This window comes from Suricata suricatta, chromosome 1 (assembly GCF_006229205.1).
Source record: "Suricata suricatta isolate VVHF042 chromosome 1, meerkat_22Aug2017_6uvM2_HiC, whole genome shotgun sequence".
Lineage (NCBI taxonomy): Eukaryota > Metazoa > Chordata > Mammalia > Carnivora > Herpestidae > Suricata > Suricata suricatta.
The window spans coordinates 40,877,141-40,883,628 of record NC_043700.1 but is presented as its reverse complement, the minus strand read 5'-3'; the positions used below and the strand labels follow the sequence as shown (position 1 = coordinate 40,883,628).

Here is a 6,488-nt window from a genome sequence, read left to right as displayed (position 1 = left end):
CCAACCCTGTAACATTAATTCCTTAATTACCTAGTGCTCTGTCCTGTCATAAAACAATATATGTCTGGGGTCTCATTTGATGGAGACTTGCATTATCCTCTCATTATTTTAGGAGTGTGGAAATTATATAGACATTTAGAATCAAAAGTTGGGTCCCAGTCCCATTTTGCTTAATGGCTCTCTGACGTTGGACAAATCACTGAACTCCTTTGATCTTTAGTTTCCTTCTCTGTATAATGGGAATAATGAAATTGGAGACCCATGAAGTGTATAACATTATGTATATAGTGTCTGGCACATAATTGGTATTCATTGTGTTATCTCTCTTTCCAACTTCCTTCTTTTCCCTCACAGGGCTGTTGAGATAATCATAGAAGCTAATACGTAAAGTCCTTATGTAAGGTGCCATATTCAATCTCAGAACTATTCTAGTTATTATTCTAATACCTTTATTTTCCTGGGCTATATCTAGAGACTGGAACCATTTGTCTTTCTGCACTAGACTACGAGGCATATCTCCCACTTTGCCATTCTCAGACCTTACCATGGGATTATCAAACATCAGTTTTCTCTTTGCTCTCTCTGCCTTTCCAAGGTGTTGCCTTCTTTAAGGGAACTTATTCAAGTCCAGCCTTTCCAGGAAGGGAGACTGGGATTTTGTGATCTTAGAGCTGGTGAGGTAAGAAAGATTTTCCTGAAGAGAACTTATCATAGCCACCCCACCCCTAAAGGCCAACCCATTTCCCCATGGGTGACTTTGCCCAGGCCATCTGCCTTTGACTCTGCTGTCCAAGTTGAAAGGTCATCCCTCCTTATCTCCAGGAGGCCCACTCGCCCTCCAGGACTAGGCATAGTTTTGCCTCCTCCAGAAAGCCCCCTCCCCCATCTATTCTAGCTTCCTTTGCAATTACCACCTGTGATGTCTGCATACTGGTCCCTGAGCTGGATATCTTCTCTTGGACCCTCAGCCTCCACCCACCTTGCAGTGTGCTCTGGAAGGCTGACCTACATGGGCTCCACTTCCTTTTGACTGCAGATTGCTAGCCAACAGGATGAACCAACAGAAGACCAGAGGATGGGAGGAAGGTGAGCTGAGAGTATGCATTCCCTTCTCTGCACATTTACTTCTGATTGCTAGTGGACCTTTTGTATAACTTTACTCTCTGACTTTTTCACTGTCTCCTTTCACTGGCCTCTTAAGGCCTAGGGCGGTGGTGTGCATTATCCTTTGTGTCTTTCCATCAAATTTCCCCACATATATTTTTTTCACACTATAATAGTTAATTTTATTTGTTCAAGGGCTCATATTGCAAGCACTAAACCAAGCATGGGTGTTGATTCTGTGAGTCCAGATTCACATATTTAGGAGGATAAAACCAAACTGTGATCCATGTATATGGATGAAAAACTAAAGGCTCACGGTTAATCACATTGTAGTTTTAAATTTCTATAGCTTAGGAGCCAAGAGTCACAGGTCTTTTAGGTCTTTCTGGATGTCCCACAGAGAATCTGCACTTTTCTTGAGCTGAGCAACCTCATCGTCCTTCAGCTTCTGGTTGATAACAGTGGTTAATCCTGGAGCATTTAGAATGCATGGAAGGCTCAGGAAGACTTTGTTCTCAATGCCATACATTCCCTTCACCATTGTTGACACTGGATGTATCCTGGATAAATTTTCAGCATGGATTCAATGAGATCAGCCACACTTAATCCAATAGCCCAGTTGGTATATCCTTTTAGTTTGATGACTTCATAGGCACTTTCAACCATCATCTTATGCACTTTCTTCCAATTTTCACTGTCATTGTCTGTTCCCATTTCTGGATTCAGTTCCTGGAGAGAAATGCCAGCCACATTCACTCCGTTCCACACAGCGACACTTGAGTCGCCATGTTCTCCCCAAATCCATCCATGGCAGCTGCTGGGATGAATGCTAAGTTTTTCAGCCATAAAATAGCGAAATCTAGCAGAATCCAGATTACACCCACTTCCAAACACATGGTGCTTGGGCAGTCCACTTAGCTTCCAGGTAACATATGTAAGAATATCCACTGGATTGGAGACTACAATTATGATACAATTGGGACTGTACTTGACTATCTGAGGAATAATGAATTTGAAGAAGTTAACATTCTTCTGCACCAGGTTGAGGCAGCTCTCCCTCCTGCTGGTGGACTCCTGCAGTTACCACCACAATCTTAAAATTGGCGGTCACAGAGTAATCTTTATCAGCCACAGTTTTAGGTGTCTGAAGAAATAAGCTCCCATGTTGCAGATCCATCATTTCTCCTTTGAGTTTATCTTCCAAAATATCCACAAGGGCAAGTTCATCAGCTAGAGACTTTCCCAGAATGCTGATGGCACATGCCATGCCAACTTGTCCAACACCCACTACAGTGATCTTATTGTTTGGGATGGCTGCCTCTTCTTCTGCAACTGGTGCAATCAGTTTTTCATTAAGAGTTGCCATTGTGCCCAGAGAGAAATGGCTGTAAAAAGAAGACAGTGTCAGCGGCAAGCGTCTCCTTCTGCCCAGCATCTGCAAGGAGAGAGGAGGAGGCCTTTCCCACATATTTTAAAACAGTACTCTCATTAAACTTCCCTTAATTATCCATCGTGTGTGTGCCATCTGTTTCCTGCTGAGACCCCAACTGATACGGCTTTTGATGGTGAAGTATCTGATTTAACATTTTAGTGTATATTGTTCTATGTTGTCCTTCGGTTGTTTACCTCATGCACATCAGGGTTAGAGTCTTAAGGGAAAACAGGACTATCATCTAGCTGTTTTGGTATCCCCAAGCTTGGCATGGTGCTGGCTTCATGCTGGGCATGAAGCAAATGCTTGCAGAATTGTTCAAGAGAAGGACTGCCATGCATATGGATTTCTAATTCCCTTTCTCTACTGTCCCTGCCCCAGGTTGGTGTCTAGTGGCTACCTCAAAAGAGAAGTTCTGAGTTGGGTGGGCAGTGGGGAAAGGCCAGGTTTGGAAACCAAGCTCATGCTTTGGGCTGAGAGAGGCACCAGGGCAAGATCCTCTGTGGCTTGGGAAGACGTTCAGCCAAACCTCATATTGAGACAGTACAGGGGTCAGTACTAGGTGGTAAAAGATAGTCTGGGGAGGTTGGTGGGCAGGAGGTGGTAATGCCCCTCCTGGTGAGCAGGTGGGCAGAGGCTGCTGATGGGCAATATGAAGTCAGGCAAAGTGTAGAGGCAGAATCCAAAATTGGAAGTCATCTGAACAAGAAGGAATGTTAAGATCATCAAGTTCTATGTTGCCCAATATGACAACTACTGGACACATGTGGCTATTAGGCATTTGAAATGTGACTGGACTAATTGATATGTGTTGTACGTATAAAATACATATCAGGTTTCAGACTAAGTATGAAAAAGAGAATGTAGAATGGTCCCACTAAAAACTTTTAAATTCATTGTATGTTAAAATGATAATATATTATATATATTATATTCAGTGATATAAATTATAAAGTTAATTTTATACATTTCTTTTCACTTTTTTAATGTGGCTACTAGAAAATTTAAAATTTCATACATAGCTCACATCATATTTCTATGAGGCAGTGCTGGTTTAGTTCCACCTTCTCATTTTACAGGTGAGGAAACTGAGGTTCAGAAAAGGGAAGAGGGTTTCCAAGGCCACATACCTAGTGGGGATTAAGCAGGGAAATCTGGAAGGACCACAGATGGTTTCAATGCCTCTGGTACTTTTGTATAAACTATGATGGAGTGGAGAGAGAGGGCAAGGTCCCAAGGGGCTGCCCCCAAAGTAGAAACCAGCAGTCTAGTCTTGGCCTGGGTTTGGGACCTAGTATACATTTGGAATGGAGGCCATGAACTTTCCTCTGAGGCACTGACGTAACCCTGCCCATGAAACCTATCTCCTTGGAGGAATGGCTCTGTGGTGAGCTCTTGGTCCCTTTGCAGGGGTGAGAGGAATCCTCTCCACACACGGCCTTGGCCCAGGCAGCTTAGATGGTACATGGCAAAAGAGATGAAAGGTGGTTCAGAGAGCACTGTCTGCAGTAGCCACTGTATCTCGTTGGTGTTGAACAAGGCTTGCCAATCATCTGGAGGAGCCTCGTAAAGCTACAGGACTTGGCCACATTTGAACTGATTCTGGAAGTATTTCTTGAGCATGTCCTCTGTACCTGGGCCAAAAAAAGGAGAAGCTCCTGGGCTCCATGACTTTATGGTCCAGGAAAAGAAACCATTATACTTGAAACAGCTCAGGAGCAATGACACACAGAAAAGGTTAAGTTTCGGGTGGATAGTCCAGATTGCAGTTGAGTTGTGGTGGGTGCTGTGGTCATGCAGATCATGTGGTTTAGTGAGGAACCTGGCGTAGAGCCCTGACATAGTTGAGTTCTGTGGCGAACAAAGCCAGTGATTTGGGCAGATCATACTCTTTCTGATGTCATTGTCCTCGTTTACTCAATGGGATAACACCTGCCATCTGGTCCCTACCCTCCAGGCATGGTGGGGTATCATGGGAATGCCACACATGATCAGGAATAGGGTGCCACCTAGGCCTGAGGTTTCAGGACCACTGTAGGCAGAAGTGAGTGGGAGCAGGTGAGGGCACCATGAGGGAGGCTGGCCGGCCATATAATTTATCTTCCAGAAGGGTATGCTTCTGAGTATGAAAGCTGAGAATGGGAAGCTATTAATATTAACATTGGGACAAGAGATGGAGGGAAAGACTGTTCTGTATAAATAGGACATATGGCACTCTACTGGGAAGAGGTCAAAGGCACAGCTAAGACAAAATCCCATGTGGCTTGGGAGGCTAGCAGCAGGGGAATGGCTTTGCCTTCGAAATTGGTAGGCAGGGGGTGGACGGTTGGGGTTAGGTAGGGTCAAAACAGGAAAGAATTTGGGGAGGGCACTGTATCAGAAGCAAGAATGCAAATAGTTACAGAGTACCAGGTTTGGAATCTGATGTGGGACAGCCCTGCAGCCCTGGACTGGATACCAACTTACCAGGGCATGGGGAATCTAAAATGAGAGCATGGCAGGAGACATGAAGTGTAGGGACCCAGCAAGGCACTTCTGTTCTCATTACTGACACCATAGGTGAGCATTTTTGTGGGTGTTCTCTGGTGTTCTGCTGTTCAGAACCCCATGAAGCTATTCCTGAACACTGCCCCAGTGAGGCTGCAGTCTCTAGTTCAGAGGTGAAGAGGATCAAAATGCCAGCCTTTGGGTGCTCCCCAGGGCCTCCAGCCCTCCCCTGACCCCAAACAATGGGCTCTGTTGAGCTAGCCTATTCCTGGGTACCAGGAAGTCCTTGGGCCAAGCCCCACACATGAAGAGGGCCTTGGAAGAGGTGCCCCTGTGACCCTGAGCTGGTGAGCTCAAAAGGCCCATTCTTACTGGCTGTGGAGTTGAAATAGGAGGGAATGGCACTGTGGCTTTGACCCTAGAGAAACATAACTGGCTCAGTGTTCTGGCCGTTGCCCTGCGGCTGTCTTGGTTTCATCTGCTGACCTCATGATATTGTCCTTCAAGTCTATTTTGGCTGCTCTGCAAAGCTGGGAGACAGGGCCTTTCCTTTCCTCATTGTAATCCCTGTGGGTCATGTATGGCACTGGTAGGTGCTGAATCCTTCCTGCTGCCTCTATCCACATACCCAGTGCCTCTCTTCCTCTGCCAGTCTTCCCCACAGCCTGTCACTGGAGCCCACAGGGATTTCACACCAAACACACCAGGCCTTCCGTCAGGTAAAGTGGTAAAACCCTCTCTTCCTCATAGGCCCTGGGGATTGAGTCTGTGCTTTTCTATTCTCCTATGCAACCCTCGCCCCCCCCCCCCCATGTGCAAGGATTCCCCTTCACACACCTGCTAGGTTAACAAACACAGGCAGCTCCTGATGCCAAACATCGTCATAGGCATCCAGGGACTGGTTCTCGCCCTGAGGGACTGATGGTATTTCTTCCTACGAAGATTCCTAAGTAGAGTTTTTCAGCTTTCTTGGCTGTCTTTAAATAGACCCAGAGGGCTTTCTCTTCAGATCTCTGTTACAAAGTTCCATAAACTTGGTGAAGTCATGCAGCTTGAAAAGCTCTGGTAGATCTTTGGGGCACTATCCTGTTCCATACTGATTGTAGGTAGGTCTAGGTCTGTCTTTCTCATAGCGTCCTCTTTATGCACTTAGTTGGTCCCATGAGAAAAATCTCTGCATCTTTCCATCATTCATTGATTCCTAGGGATAGAGTCCAACCAGTGGCCCTCCCTTCAAGGAGACAACCACATGTTTTAAGAGTACTTGGGATTTGTTTGAATCAGGTATGGTGAGACATGCAGACACAGAAATTACTGTCATGAAGGAAGAAGTTTATCCTCACAGATACCTAGAAACAGGAGGTGGAGAGGCACACCATGTTGTGAGGGCCACACAGGGCAGCACCAGTGTCAGTTAATAGGCAGAAAGAGCAGAGTGAAAAGGTGTGAAAAAAATGGTTGAGGC

General features: G+C 45.6%; 1 pseudogene; it reads right to left on the bottom strand.

The window, feature by feature from the left end:
• Positions 1-1,258: 1,258 nt before the first annotated feature.
• LOC115294203 lies at positions 1,259-2,485 on the bottom strand (annotated as a pseudogene).
• Positions 2,486-6,488: the final 4,003 nt, after the last annotated feature.